The 16,116-nt window shown below is 37.6% G+C and overlaps 1 protein-coding gene across 14 annotated transcripts in view; it reads left to right on the forward strand.

Annotated features, from left to right (window-relative positions):
- The window catches only part of LOC108052732 (neural-cadherin), a 135,762-nt gene that overhangs the window by 21,074 nt on the left and 98,572 nt on the right, over nt 1-16,116 (forward strand). For 10 of the 14 annotated variants that reach the window (XM_044459579.1, XM_044459583.1, XM_044459585.1 and 7 more), the window contains exon 1: nt 6,788-7,380. The exons of 2 other annotated variants lie outside the window; for them this stretch is intronic. The gene's annotated coding sequence lies outside the window, so the exon portion shown is untranslated. Of the gene's footprint in view, nt 1-6,786; nt 7,381-16,116 lie in introns of those variants that run through there. 2 more of the 14 variants (XM_044459584.1, XM_044459591.1) reach the window with 1 other exon arrangement.

A 16,116-nucleotide genomic window follows, 5' to 3' on the forward strand; every position in this document is an offset into this window, starting at 1 on the left:
AAAAGGAAAAAGTCTTCTTCCTGTTTGCCTTGGTTTGCTTTCTCTCGATTTTTTTTTTAATATATTTCCCATGCTTTTGTTGTATTGGAAAAAGTTTATCGCAGAGCAAAAATCTATTAAGAAAGTTTTGCCACAACGCAGCAGTTTGGTTATGGTTTTTGTTTTCTTGCCCCAACTAGAAAACTGTAAAAGTTGCACTTGGCTTTATGAGTTAGTTGTGCTCTGGATTTTGGATTTGGGATCTGGATCTGGATGTGGTCCGGTGTGTGGGGATAAGTGTTAGTGATAGGCCAACGAAACCTCGGGTACAACACTTCGGCATCCGCAGGACTCCTTTTGGCATAAAGTTCACTTGGCTGGGCTGCTGCCGCCAAGTTGCCAAATTAGTTTTCCATTGTGCATTGACATAATTTTCCTTCGAGCATGTTGCTCGCAATTTGTTTTCATCATTTTCCCGCCGGCATTCGCAGAGGTCGCTATTGAGTTTTAATTAACAAAGTTGCCAGAGACAAAAGGCGTTTTGTAGGTATAATTTAATTTGCACATTTCTAAAACTCTATGCTTGCTGGAGCCTTCATCAATGCCACCCACACCAATTGTGGTTATTTGTTGGTGTCGATCCTAATAGACCCCTAAAAAACAAACACGCATCCTAAAATTGGGAATGTCTGGAGTTGCCCCTGAAAGTCTGTGGAAAGTGCTTTGAAAAATTGCTTAATGCGCTCACAGCGTGGGGGAAAAATCGCGGGAAATAAAAGCACCAAAATAAATGGCGGAGAAAACTTTAGGTATTGCATTGCTTTTATGTGGATTTCTTTAAAGTTTTTCTCACTCGTTTTTATATCCCTCACTTCCTGTGCAGAAGCTTCTACTGATGCGTGTAAACTTTGGCATTTGCGCAAAATTTAACAGACAAGCTGAAAATGGAGAGGAAAATGTGAAAAGGGAGGGACAGAGTGCAAACCTTGAACCCAGCTTGAGAAAAGACAGTTCCACAAATTTTATGATTTTTTTATATGCTCTAAGAGCAGGGAGTAATGACTCATTGGGCGAACTTGTCATAATTCTTCACGAAATTAGGTGAATAAAAACTGGTTTAATGCTCCACATATTTACTTTTCACTTAAACAAATTCATTAAAATTTTATTGTAAGATGCCATTATTAAGCTATTGTGAAGTATATACTTAAATTCTGTGAAATGACTTGAAGTAACATTTTCAAGTTTATTTAAAACAAAATAGGATTTATCTTTACAGCCTATTAAAAATTATAGTTTTATAAATCTACATAAATATATTTAATCTATTTGCTTAGTACCGATTTATTTTATTAATTTAGATGCGATGCTTAATTCACATAATCTTCTTAGTTGAATAAAGTGAATCTGATATTCTTGACAACTATAATATTTTTAATATTGACCTGTTTTCTTATGAGTTTTGGATCTAGCTGCCATTTATCTAAGGTTTTTCCAATAGCTACTTATCTGGACAGATACTTTGACAGCTAACGAGGGCACCAAATCCGGAAGCTTTAAAGATCACAAACAATCGAATAAAATACTTTAGAGTAGAATTCATATAAATAAGTAACGAGTTTGGCATTAACAAAATGTGCCATCAAATTGCGACACTTGAGGGAAGCGGCCTCCAAAATTGTTGTCCAAAGAGCCAAACCGCCAAGATCCCGAACTCAAAATCCCCGTCATGTCAGTAGAAAAACCAGGGGTGTGAGGAAATTGCAGGACATGTACGTGACTCGATTCGAGTGTTAAGCCACAGGAAACAGCAGGATGTCTGCATGTCCCCTGTCAGTGATGTCGGCTTTTTTCTACTTTATCTGTTAATTTTATATATACAAAATTAAAGTATTTTACATTTTTAAAGTCAATAAGGAAGAGCTTTATTGGATTGTTTAACACTCTGAGTAGAAAAACTTATATGTTTCAGAGCTTAGTAGAATTAACCCGAAAATAGCGATTGAGTGAATAATTAGCTTTGTAATGCATATCTCTGTTGTCTTTTCTTCTGGTTATAGAACTTAATATTTAGCTATTTAAAAGCCAATATTTGTGCCCTCCAGTTGGCATCACTGTCTCCCGCCTTTTCTGGCTCCTTTGAGTGGTCGTTGGTCCTTCGCTGTTTGTTTGCCCGTCGTGGAGTGTTCAGCTGATGACGGTTCCTGCCTGCCAGCCTGGTTTTCTGGGTGTTGAGCGGGGTCCTTAGCGATGAGACGAGATACAGGACATGCCAGACGCCACCGTCGGACTGGTCAGAAATGTGTCTCAACTGTAACAGGATCAGACATCATGGGCAAACCAAAAATGCGAGGGATAATGCTGCTGTGAGTTGTTTTCGCAAAATGAAGATAAATGTTTTAATGCAAAGTTGAAATGCTAAAGTCACATAGAATGACAAGTGCGATGCAAGCTACATTTATAATACAATGAATAATTTAATGGAAGTTAAGGGGATAAACAAATCTAACAATGTGTGACTTAGGCAAGGTATCAGATTAAATTTCTTAAATTCTATAATATCAGTTAAAAAGAATATAATTAGTCAATCCTTTTACTTCCTTCACAATATAAAAACACCTTGAAATAACAATAAAGATTGTATTTAATATTGGATTTATTTAAAAATTTTCTGTAGCATATGAAACTTATAGACTTATATGAAATGCAACAAATGTATTAATATTTATTTTTATTATATTTTTTTGTTTGCTTTAAATACTCCGGTTACCTTAAATATAACCCAAATAAATTTCACACTAATTTTATGTCCTTTCCCATGCTCAGAATAAAACTATTCCGAACTCGTCGCGTTTCCTTCCTCAATTTTCCCCCTGAACAGTTTTTAGTTACTTTTTATTTAGTATCCCACGAGTTCTAATTGCCTCTCCCCTTAGGTGTCGTTGAAAGAACATAAATTAGTGACAAATTCATTGATATCGACACATATCGAGTGTCTGGGAGTGTCCGGGCAGGTCCTTCGATGACTAATGAAGCGCCGACAAATGAAACAAATGTCACAACTGAGCGATAAATGAAGCGCACTAAACTGGAATTGTTGCGACATAAAAATGCACTAAAAAGACCGGAGAAAAGAAGTGGCAGATGTTGACGAAAGACAAACTACTGCGGCATTGATCATTGAGTTTGAGTGTTGTTTTGGGGTTCCTGATCCCAGACCCTATAATTATATTTAAAGCCGCAACCGCACAAAAAGATGCTGGTCCGCGTAGCCAATAATGTCATCATCATTACAAACCCGGACATGTTTCCCATATGGATGAGCGGGATTAAGCACTTTCAAATAAAGTCAAAACAATAAAAATTAAAAAAAAAGCCAGAGCGTGTGCGCATGCGTGGCCTCTGTCATTTTACAATCCCCATTCCCACCGAAAGGTCAACTTATCCAAACGAAATTGAACCTTTTATGAGGGCGAGGGCGTCTCACTTTCGTCTGCCCATATGCTCGTCTTTGTTTTTCAAAAATATCCAGGGGAATAACTCATAAAGCAAACATGTGCCGTCAATGTGTGGCCAAATGCTTTTGAGCGAAAAGGAAGTGAAGAACTGAGAGGATATCTCAAGGTTCCTGAGACACGAGACAACTTAAGAACCTTTTAATTGGCGCGAGGTGCGATGCGGTTCGCATCCAATCCGATACAATCCAATCAATTCTTATCGAACACGCGATGCAATCAGGAGTGAAAAGCAATTATAGGCCGATGCCGCTTCTCGCCTCGATTTATGGAATTTTAATGAGCGAAATTATGCCCAAGGAAAGCAAAAAGTATCGCACAAGAGTCAACAGCAGCAGCAAAAAAAATCTGATTTTCTTGGTATGAGACCCCAGTCAATGTAAACATTTTTGGTTGGATTTCTTGTTGATTTTGTTGCCATCGCTCTAATAAAAAAACACCCAAACGCGCTATGAATATGAAATTTTATGAAAATATTCAGCGAATGCATAGCGCCTCTAAATATGAATACAAAAGTATAAAAAAGAAATTGCGAACAAAATCGAAAGAAAAATGAAAAGTTGATGGATTCCACTGGGTTCCGTTCTGGAAAAGTGTATTATTTTGGGTGCGGGCTATAAAACTTTTTTGGTTAAATAAATATAAAAGTGTCTAGACGAGGATTTATTTCCAGAAACAGAGGATAATCTGTTGGAAACACAGTTGGTATAGAATCTTCTAAACTTAGATAATGTTGGATTTTGTTATAGGGGAGCTTTAAAAAAATGTTATTAGAAATTATATAACTGAAAGGAATGAAAACAAAACTACTGCAAATGGTAATTCATCTTCTTCTGAAACAATCTTTGATTTTTTTCATTGCCAATAAAATATTTTCTTTTTCTCATGTTGAACTGTCTAACAATTATTTTGGTTTCCGTTGAGACCAAGTTTTATCCGTATTTGGCTCAAAACTTTTAACGCACATTTCGTGTAAGGGATCCAACCGCTGAGCTTTCCACTTAACCCCCTTTTCCGCCCACCTGAGCCACCTGTCAACGGCATCGTCAACAAAATCACCATCATCATTATCAACACTTCCCACCATCTTTTCGGGATTTTCGAGTAGTCGTTTTAAATCCGACTCTCCTGCTTAATTAATTGGCCTTCTTTTTGAATTTGAAATTAAAACTGCCTTTACTGCCCGTTTTGGCCCTTTTCCCTTAGTTTTGCCGCCCATTTTCCGCGCCTTTTTCCCACATTTCCCCACCCTTTTTCCCCTCCCCTGTCCCTACTCTTGCTTCCCCTTTTCACTACTTTCACCCCCTCATTCACGCTTTACTGGCTGCTTAATTACGGAAATTCGTGGGGCCCACCTAATCCGGGGTTTCTTACCACCCAAAGAATTGCATTTGCCAAATGTCTGCAAAATTGTTCACCCCCTCTCTCTCTCTCGCTCTTTCTCGTCGTCCCTCTCTTTTCATTTCGTTTTTTTTACTTTTTGGTAGGGGCTGTGTTCCGTTTCCGTTGCGTTCCGCGACCGCTCCTTGGCTATAATATCTCAAAGGTTCCACTCAGAATTCCGTTTGCTGGCTTCGCGTTCGGTGTGTTTTTGAAATTTTAGCTCCGTCTTTGGTTGTATTTAATTCCAATTGGAAACGCGTAACGGTAACTTGACGAACTTTCTTTGTATGGGAGCGCGGGTGTGTGTGTGTGTGTTTGTAATATTCTCTTTGTGTTTGTAATACTTTCGTAGTGTGTGGGAGTTGTAAACAACGCAGACTCTCTAAGACCAAAAGGGCATTTTTCGGGGGGTTTTTCTTCGTTTTTCCTGCATTTCCCACTTGACGTGTTCCCATTTCGCTGCTTCCCGTTTCCCTCCCTCTTTTTACCCATGATCATATGGCGCGCATTTTGCGTGCTTCCTTCCTCCGTCTTAAGTTTTTTGTTTCTTCTTCATACTTTTTTCCTGGTCTTTTTTTGTTTTTGGCCAACTTCCTGTTGCGTCCTTTACGAACTTCAGGGCGTTTATTGTGTGCATAACTGTCGGGCTCAACCTTAAATAACCGTATATTGCTGGCAAATAATTTTCGTCGTCGTGTGCAGTCAAATGCAAATTTCATTTTATTTTCTCATTCATGCAAAATGAGTATTTATGACTCTTGCCTTTCATTTGCCTCTTGCAGTTTTGATTTATTCTACTTGACTTTATTTTTATGTTGGCTCCTAAAGTTGGGTGTGTCGCGAATTTCTGGAGGAAGTGGGTGGGAATATTTTGAAATTGCCAAAGCGAAGTTTAAATTTGATTGGTTACGGCAGCTGCTTCTTGTTATTGCTACAGGGAAACCTTTTATGAAAGTGCAGTGCAAGGGAAGTTATGAACCATGTTTCGGAATCATAAACACGCTTTCTCATATATAAATTATTAAGTCGAAGACAATAAACTTTGTGCAAATAAGTTTTTAAATCTATAAATTGATCTACTAAAAATATTATGTAATTTAAACTACAAAAACGTTTAAATTCATAGTATAGTTGTAAGCCTGTTTCTTCATTTGGTAATTATTAAATACCACCCAATCACCTACTGTATATTTTTTTTGTATTTTATTTGATAGCCCCTCTCATGTTCTTAAGCCTTCAACTCAAATTACTTCAAACTTTCTACAAAACCCTTGAAAAGTTTACAAAAACCCAACCAAAACCTCATCACTCGAGCATCGCTTGCCCGAAAAATTCCCTCGAAAAAGTGTAAAAAAATAAAACGCACGTAGAGTGTAACGGAAACTCATGAAACTACAGGATATTACACAAATACAGATAAACAGCAACACCTATTGGCCAGAAAAGCGGAGAGAGTTGGGGAAAAGTTAGCTTAGAGGTTGGCTATAAACGAAACGTAGGAAGTCAGGAAGTTCCGACTGCGGTTGTGGAGGAGATGGAATCTGTAGGCTCACAGTTTTCGATGGGAGGCAAAACATATGATTCGGGGAGAGTCAGAGAGAGTTTTCCTTGCTCTCTCGCAGAGTTTTCCTTGCTCTCTGGCAGAGTTTACCTAGCGCTCTGGCAGAGTTTTCCTGACGCTCCGGCCTTGCTTTCCTTTCTCTCTGGCAGGGGTTTCCCTGCTCTTTGTTGGATTTCCTACTGCCTCTCTGCTCCTGAGTAACTTTCTCTCTCTCTGCGCCCACTCACTCAACAGGAGTATTGGCTCTCTGCAGCGCTGCTTTCACATGTTTTTTTGGTGGTGGAAAACTCGGTCGGCCTAGACATGTCGCTCTCCCATCAGTTGTGAGGACTTTTCCAACATGCTCTGGGCTCATTGTGTCGATTGAGTTGCTCGTGGAAGGACGACGACGACGGCGGTGTCTCCAGTCTTTGAGTTTCGGTTCGGTCCGCGCCAAAGGATATACAGACCCACACACACCAATATTTAATACCGCCCACCACCCCCCGAATACATAGGCGCAGTGAAAAATTCTATACGTTTGCTGTGTCTGTGTGCGTGTCTCGCGTCGCGTGTTCGAGTGCGTGTGTGTGAAATGGGCACAGCGAAAATAATTTAAATAAATTCGGAAGAGTCCATAAAGAAAGTTAATGCAAAATTCTTTTCTCCTTACAAAATCTGTATAAAAGAATTAAATTTAAGAAAGAAAATACAACATATACCACAAAAAAAGATATATATAAGATATATCCTTGTGTGTGTGCCAGTGTCCAATGTGCAAAAGTGTTGATGGAAACTAAAACCAATAAAACGTAAAGCTAACCGGGTTTTAAGTCCCAAAGAGATTATTGTAGTAAAAACACAAGCACTTGTTAAAAATCAATAACTGGGATTAGTAGCTGAAGTTTATAACAAAAAAAAAACACGGAAAAGGAAATCGGAGAAGAATCAACAAAACTTAAAGTAAGCTCAAATTTCAAACAAAGTTTATGGAAGTAAAATATGTCTTCTGTGTAAAAAATTAAAAAAAAAACTGAAATCATGTGTGAGCGGAAAAAAGTCTTCAATAAATTTGTTTTAAAAACAAATTAGTGACCAGAAAAATAATATTTTAGCTTGCAAAGATAATTACGTTTTCATTATAGTGATTTTTGTTGTAAAGTGTTTTTCCTTATTTTACGTAGAATTTTTAAACAATTCCACTTGATTTTGGTTTTGTTGCTTGAGTGTGTGTGTGCAGAAACATTTGAGGTTAACACACCTTAGACATATACATACACGCCACACACACACACACACACACACTCAAACACACACCAATACAGAGAGAGAGGAGCCCCAGCCCGAGAAGCCGCTGGGCTCTTTTGCTCCTGTGCGTATGCAGCAGTTTCTTTTTAGCCCGAGCTCCCGCTCTGTTTTTGGGGAGCATGAAAAATCGATCGAATCCTTGTTCCCCTCCCGTCTGGAGCTACAATTATGTTCTGCCCCTTCCCCCCCACTCCCAAAAAAATAAGGAAAACAGCGGCGGCCGCTTATCAGCAAAAATACGAACTCGTAGTACTCCAACATAGTTTCCCTGTAGGAAAATTGGCAGGAGTCTGCACAGTGAGTTTTGTATTTTCTGGGGGGTTGGTTTTTCGCAGAGAGAGCGTGGAAAGCCTCTCTGGGCTTTGCAGATTTTCCACCAACTCTCTGAATATTCTACTCTCTTGGCTTGCCGCCATGTGGGCTGCACTTGTTCCTCGGCCCTTTGCTTTTACTTCGCCTTTCTTGCCGGCTTCCTAGTCTCCGCTTTCATGTTTGCTTTGTCGCGATGGGTTGGAAAAAAAGCAATGAAGGGTGAATCAAAAGAAATCTGCTTAAATGCGACTCGGAGAAAAGAAAGGACAGCTTTGAGATACTTTATCTACCAGACTTGGCATGGGAATTCACAAAGCAAGGTTGATATATTGCTCAAAGTATTATTTACTTACCCGAATCAATAAGGAGTATAGAAAGTTAGACATTTTGACCATGAGAAATATACATATTTTTTTTACTAATAAACACTATTTTGTTTTTGTGTGCAAACTTCGATTATAGTCTCTTTTATTACCAAAACTAACCCAAATTATAGTTCAAAATATTATGAACAGTTGTTTGTTTCTCAGCCAACCTTTCTCACATATTAAGCGCGAAATTGCCTACACCAAAATATTTCCATTTTATTGAAAAAGATGAAAAACTAATCACTATAATTTGTCAGTCAATAATAACAGCAATAATTTGCAGGCAACAAGCAAACTATAATCTAGCAATTTGCGGGCAATAATGTAATCAGTAAATTGCGTCTACACTCTTGACGTCCAAACAAAAAAGACCCAAGACCCAAAGCTCAAAGCGGTCCGAAGATGCTTCACAATTCGGAAAAAATTAAATAAGAGGAAAAAATAAATATGAGTATAAATCTACGTGCCAGTCAGGAAAATACAAAAACACCGTCTGGTCGGAAGAGATTTTTTGAGCAAAGTGTGGCAAGAGGGATTCAACGAAATGAGTGAACAGTGGATTAAAAGTGGTAAAAAATAGTACGCTTGTCAAGTAGAAAAGTTTTTGGATTGAACACGAAATCAATTAGAGCTTAGCCTTGTTTTCTAAATCAAACTCAATCCAATTTTCATTTACATGTTTTAAATATACAAACAACTTAATCTCAACTATGTTTTATTGTGTTTTATGAAATCATTTTTAAATAAAATATTTATATACTTATACTATGTATATACAACTACCCAGCATTTAACATGTAATATACATATGCTAAAATCATGAATTTTCAACCACTAAAATTTTTTTAAACAACTAGAGACCAACCAATTTTTTAAAAGATATTTGAGCCGTTTTAGCCCACTGCTTACCACTTTGCCATTGACAGCGTCGATGTTATCGCCTTGGTTCAGGCCAAAAGCGAAAAAAAACTGAAGACGAAGACGAAGACGAAGCGACGGTGACGTTGACTTTCGACTGTGGGAATTGTGAGAGGAGCAGCAAAAAGCTGCTTGCCACCTTAAAAGCCCCAGACAGCCTCAAAGAGTTCTTGGCCAAGTCAATATAATTGACTTATCTGCGCTGCATTGTTCTTGCCTTTTGGAGCCAAGACGAGTTGCTGTTGTCGTTTTTGTTGCCATGGCTTAGCCTTTTGTGTTGCTATTGGCCCGAAGAGGTTGGCTCCCTTCTGCGGTTGGGCTTTTGAACATAATGAAGCTCGCTGGCCTCGTATTTGACTTATTGCGGTCGAAACGCGCCGCCGTCGAAGATTCATTGATCGATGGCGACGGCGGCGCGAGAAGCGAAAAAAAGCACGTGAAATATTGGACTTTTAGGTAGGTGGATATAGAAAATGCGACGGGGGGCCCCTGGTCAATAACTATTGAGATTGATTGAGATTGCTTTGCGGTTAAATTGAAAGCAAAGCAATGCAGCAAGCTCTTTTTCTGCTTATGCAAAGTAAAAATAAAATAAAAACAGAGGTACGTTCGAGATTGGCAACTTCCTCTTGCGTAGAGCATTTTCAATTAATTTTTTTCGGCACTTTTGCCGCCAGCCGGCATGGCAAAAGGTCTTAAATTATTAATTTCAACCTCAATTTCCGTTTGATGCAATTTTCCGCTCAAGCGACAAGTCAAAAGCAATTTATTTGAACCCTAGCCCTGGAGAAGTGGCATTTCAATTCACGTCTTCGCCAGCATTCAATGCACATGTACACAATAATTTCTTTAATGCCCAATGTTTGCATTCTCTGAGTTGCAGCAAAGCGAATTGTGAAATTGAGAATTTCAAGCGCTCAATGAATTTGCATGCCTGGCATTCGTGTGTGGCAAATATTTAAACAATTTCTCATTTATTATATTTTTGTTGAAGCTGCTCGAATTTTAATTTGAGGCTGCTATCTTCCTTGAAATGTTCTGAACAGGGGCTCAACTAAAAGGGGGGTTAGCTTTCAAAGAAATGTTTATTAAGGGAGTGGTGAAAATAGTAAATTATTCATAAAATAGTAGTAAAAGCCAATAAAGTTAAAATCATATTTTTGACCTACCGGTAACGCATTATGATTTATTATTCAATATTTAATAATATAACTTTGGAGGTTTTATGGATGAATACTGCAATACATTAGCAATTAAAACGACTTTTAGCTTTAAATATTTGTTAATTTTTTCATTTCTCGATATAGTAGTATTACAGATTACTCCCTTTCATACGAACCGGCGTTTGGTTTTATGGCCCCTTGAAAAGTCACTACCTACGCCCCTGTGCAATAAATCTTCTTCGGTTCGGCATCTTCTTGCACTTTTTTTGCTGGTCCAGGCCAACGCCTTGTGGTCTCTTTGAGACAGGGTAAAAACGAAATGAAATGAAATCTTTATGAATGAAATTTCTGCTTAATGCATTCGTCTCGGCGAACACACATGTGAGCAACATATGTGAGACTTATGATGACGATGAGATGACTTCAATGAGGAGGAAGGGTCAAACTTGGGCAGTCCGTTTGCCACTTGGAAATATTCCCTTTGCCTCGGCCAAATGTTCAGAATTTCTGTCCATGCCCCTTTCTTTAATTGAGCCTCACTGTCTTTCGTTTGAGTGGCACTGCAGAATATGTCATTTCTAATGGAATTTTCAGGCCGCATAAATATGCAAACAACTTCCGACCGAGGGCGGCGGAAAATTTGTTTAAATGCAAGCGATGGCCTCGTGCATAAAAGAGTCGCAACCCCGATTTCCCTTTTGCCTCTGGCTGTCCATATTTTCCGCTGCATTCCGTTGCTAATTGAGGACAATTAAAATTTATTAGCTGGCAACAGCAATTAAATGCAGACACCCCGTCAGCGAACGAGAGATTCTATAATGTAATACGAAGTGATTAAAAAACTGAAAGCTAAAAAAGAGTTTAATGCATTTGACGGTTCCATGTGGGTTTTAATTTGCAAAAGGTCAATATTTAATTTATTTTGTAAATGTGTACTTTAGCTACATGATATATTTATTTTTCATATCATAACTGTTTGTATAATAAATTAAATTATATGTGTATTTTGCATAGAGATTAAGATTTAAAAGATTTGTTGGGCTTCTTTTGCTTTTTCCAAACAATAACAAGAGTAAAACATTTCGAAAAGCCAGATTAAAGCGAACATAAAACTAAATTTCTCATAGATCTTCCCTGTCATGACTTGTACAAATAATGTTTCTGTCGGATGTCAAGTATCTCGGCTACTCTGGCATCCTGCATCTCTCTGAGGGCTAAGCTTATAATTCTAATAAGCTTACATCTACTCATATTCTGAATAATTGCATTTGCTACGGAATAGTAGGGCAACCAGTAGGGTCAAAACAACCACTCACCCACAACTCCCACTCCCACATCCACTTGACAATCAATCAATCTTAAGTGGAGAGCTGCAGAGCGAAATCCAGTGAGATCTGTTCGTGAATATACAGAGAAATATTGAGGGGGCATTAGCTGCTAATCTGCATACTGTGTCAAACGGCGATGTCGGGATGCATTGGGTTAGTTTATTTTTTGCCAAGTGCCACTTGCAACAAATTGGAGATGAAGCCACAGCTGCGGGTGGCAAATAAAAAAGCTTACTGAGAGCAAGGGGGCTTTTCACTTAACCAGAGGAGCTCCTAAATCTTCTGGCAACTTTTTGCCGCACTGCAGCAGCACTGGCAGCAGCGGCAACAAAAACAATGGAAAATCAATAGGAATTGCAACCCCAAGCAGAAATCATAGTCTGTGATCCGATGCACTATGGGGCCAACGACCACATTCGTTGGCCAAAACCCATTTTTGAAAAGTCGTCAAAACCAAAAAAGTTGTTTTAGGATATATTAACAGAAGACCAATCTGCAATGTTACGTATCAGGAATTCCGATAGAGTGCGCTTCTGTTAAGATAACAGCTGTTAAATCAGATGTTTAAGATGCAAGCCACGTGCTTTTGAAATTCGACTTTTAAATTGCATTTTTAAAGTGTTTAAAAAAGCAGTTTATAAGCGTTCCAAAAAATTGTTGTGATATGAATTCGATGAATGGTGGTGTGTACTTAGTGTTTATGTGTTTAAACGGTTGAAATCTATCGTGCTGTCTTTGAACTTAAGTGATAAAGTGAGTTGCCTAAAACGCGTTTTTTAAATAGAAAACTAATTTTAAAATAGAGCAACAAAGTGAGTCCAGCGGAGTCCACTTCTGAAACCTATTGAGATTTGTAGAGTATTAAATTCTTTTTAAAATGTATATGGTTAGAATCGCCACTTATTGCCACTTTTTACGAAATTTTAATTTTAAGCACATAACCTCAAGTTTTGCAACCTTAACAGTAGTTGCGTTGAATATTAGAATCCTTTTGATTTTCAATGAAATATTGAACTAGAATCCGAAGAGCATGATGTTTAATAGCAGGTCCCATTTTTTTACTTATTAATAAAATTATTTTAATCCGATTTTCGTGCATTTACATTGAACCTTTGTGGAACGAAGAACATTTTGCTTTGCATTTTGAATTCTATTCAGAAGCAGATATAAAAAATATAAAAAAATATAATATAAATGTAATTATAAAGTATATAATAATAAAAAAAAAATTATTCGATTATCTTGACAAATGACAAAGTTGACTAAATCGATCGTATGGCAGCTATGGGATATATTTGTTCGATCCTTTTCTTTTTAACATATATGTTGCCTAAGGATACCAAAAAACGATTGGTAAAGTTTTATCTCGATATCTCTAAAATTGAGCGAGTAATTAATTTTGGCCAACAAAAGTGGTCGTTGGCCCCATAGTGCGATGTCTCGGGTCGGGTGATTGCCCTCTTTGCCGGTTGCTGCGGTTGTTCTGTTCTCCGTCCGCTGAACGAATCCCGCTCCCGCTCCCTCGTCCTCCTCCTCATCCTGCTCGGATTCCCCTGCCCCTGCGGCCATCCACTTCCTCCTTTGACAACAGTTCCGGCATCGTCTGCGATGTGTGTGTGTATATGTGTGTGTGTGTGTGTGAGAGTGTGTGCCAGAGATATTTATGTGTGTGCGCTCGCGCATCGTATCCTTTTTATTGCACAAAAGCAGATATACACTTCAAAAAGAGAAAAAAGTGGTACCTAAATTTTAAATTTATTAAGAACTCAAGAACATTTGTTAAGTCTGTAGTGACATGCATTGACAATATTGATTTAACTGTACTCTTTCTTCTAATAAATAAATAATAAAGTATTAAAACTAACATTTTGTTAACGGAAAATCATTTGCGAGCTTAGACTTAGACAGGTTCTTCTGAACAGTTTATTTTGCTATATAATTTAATATTTTAAAATTATTCTAAAACATAAGATCATGTAGTAATGTTTTCATCTCAATTTGATCAAAAAAGCTTAACAAAATAGATTTTCTTGTTTTACAAATATAAACCACTTTTTTATCTTACAAATCTAACCTGAGATACGTAGGATTTCTAAGCAATAATTACAACATTTGTTTTGAGTGCATTGACGGAATAGGACAGACTTTTCAGGGGTGGGAAGCTGAGGGTGGTGACGACAAATGGCAGAAAAAAGTTGGAATGGAACGGCGTGTGCGGCAATACTTGTGACAAATCTGTAGGAATACAAAAAAAATGCAGATGTATGAACACGAGGGGTGATCCACAATTCGCATGCAGGAAAAAGAGGAACGTACGAAACCGGGCGCTATAAAAATGTAAAATTCATTCAGGGCAGTCGCAGCAACAACAAAAGAAAGAGAAGAAGACGATACGCGACAGCAACAACGTGACTGCGCATAAATACGTGAAAGAACAAAGAGAAAGGATGGAGAAAGGGGAAAAGAGAGATATAGATTGGAGCGGTGGAAAATACCAGACAACGGAAATCAATAAATCGTTCCGGAAAGATAGCAAATGTTGGCTGTATCTCCAAAATAAAAAGATTATAGCACATAAAACCTTTTCTGGAAATTCTTTGAAGCTTAAGAAAATTTCGTATTATATATTATAAAAATACAAAATATAGAAAATAAAAAATATTGCTATCAAAACTCACAGTTTTTGTATGATTTTGACTGATTATAGAAAATCTATACTTAATTACTTGGTTGTATTTGTAATGTTTTTTTTTGCGCTGACTAGAATAATACTGTTTTAATGAGTTTTCCCATTGCCATTTGAATGTTTATTTTAAATTCCGGACATACCTTTTCCAATCGATAACCACAATCCCCGGGACTAACATCTTCCCTGGGGCGTTATTCTCGCATCTGGTATTTATTTAGGTGTTCCAAATGCCGTATTTATCCCCACTTGGGACGCTTTAAAACATTTACACCACGCTTTTATTGTTTTAGCGGATTGGAAATGCTTTCCAATTAATTCTCGTCCCCATTTGCCCATTTATGCGGCGGATTGTGTCTCAATTTAATTAGTGTTCGAGGCTTTTGGGCTTTGAAATGTGGCACACACAGTCGATTCCATTAAATAAACGACAGACAATTACACACGGGCGCGAATACGGCGACAGCAAACAAATGCAAATATTTAACCTTGGTGCTACATTCTGCATATTTTTAAACAAATCTGCAACAACCCCATGGTGCACAGAGAACAAATTTATGATTCAACTTACAGTATTTGTATGGTCATTTAATATTATATTTTTTGACTAAATATATATATTCTACACATATGAAAAAAAAATTATTTGTAGCATTCTAAATTCCTTTTTTCAATGCATGCTTTAAATTGTTTTATGAAATATACTTAGACAAACAATGTTTTTCCTAGTGTTCGAGCAAGTTGAATGTCCTCTTGCTTATGACGGTCACTGTACCGAGTCACCCTCTCACCTTTGAATTGATTTTGTTTCTTTTTCCCCCCTCATCGATTGCATTTCACGTTCTACATTGTTTGTTTTGTATTCTGTTGGGTGTTTTCTTTTTGCAATTCTGTCTTCTATTTGTTTTTGGTTTAATTCAATTTTAGTACATTGCACTTTTTGCGCTGACGATGACGCCGGAAGTGCAGCGGAAGGTGATGAATGGGGTGGCAGGGGTTCGTTCTGGAGGTGCGGTACTTCCCCTCCCAGTCAGACAGTCATGGGTTGTAGATTTAGCAGTTGGCATAGTGCCAACACTTCTTGTTGCTCGAATGTGTTTCAGTTGGTTCTCTACTCATAAGTTTTTGGCACATTTCATGCTTAATTCAGTTCTATTGTTTAACATTTCTCGTTGGCTAAACTAGTGTACAAAGCCTTGTTTTGGAGCTTAGACAGGAAAAGTTGTGGAGAGGTACATTAAAAGTAGGTAAATGTGGTGTATTTTGTACGAAAATATTACAAATACCACATTTAATCGGATTAAAAAGTAAACTTTTATTTAATTTCAATAGCTTGTATCATGAGGATTACAACTAGTTTTTAAATTTATTTAGGTTGCAAAAATGTTTTTGTAGTTGATACTATTTGAGGATTATAGTTTTTGCTTTGTGTTTACTAATGGTTTGTACAAAATTTTGTCAAGATGCAGTTTTTGGCAGCTTTAAACTGCAACGAAACTTGTAATATATTCTTGACATTCTACTAAGGTATTTTCTTAGCCTTCTTCAAAATTTCTTAACCATTGCCATTGCATGCAGAACGCTATGTTAATCCAAACACACGAAATTACTTAATC

Source organism: Drosophila rhopaloa, unplaced genomic scaffold (genome assembly GCF_018152115.1).
Source record: "Drosophila rhopaloa isolate 14029-0021.01 unplaced genomic scaffold, ASM1815211v1 contig_2, whole genome shotgun sequence".
In the NCBI taxonomy this organism is placed as follows: domain Eukaryota; kingdom Metazoa; phylum Arthropoda; class Insecta; order Diptera; family Drosophilidae; genus Drosophila; species Drosophila rhopaloa.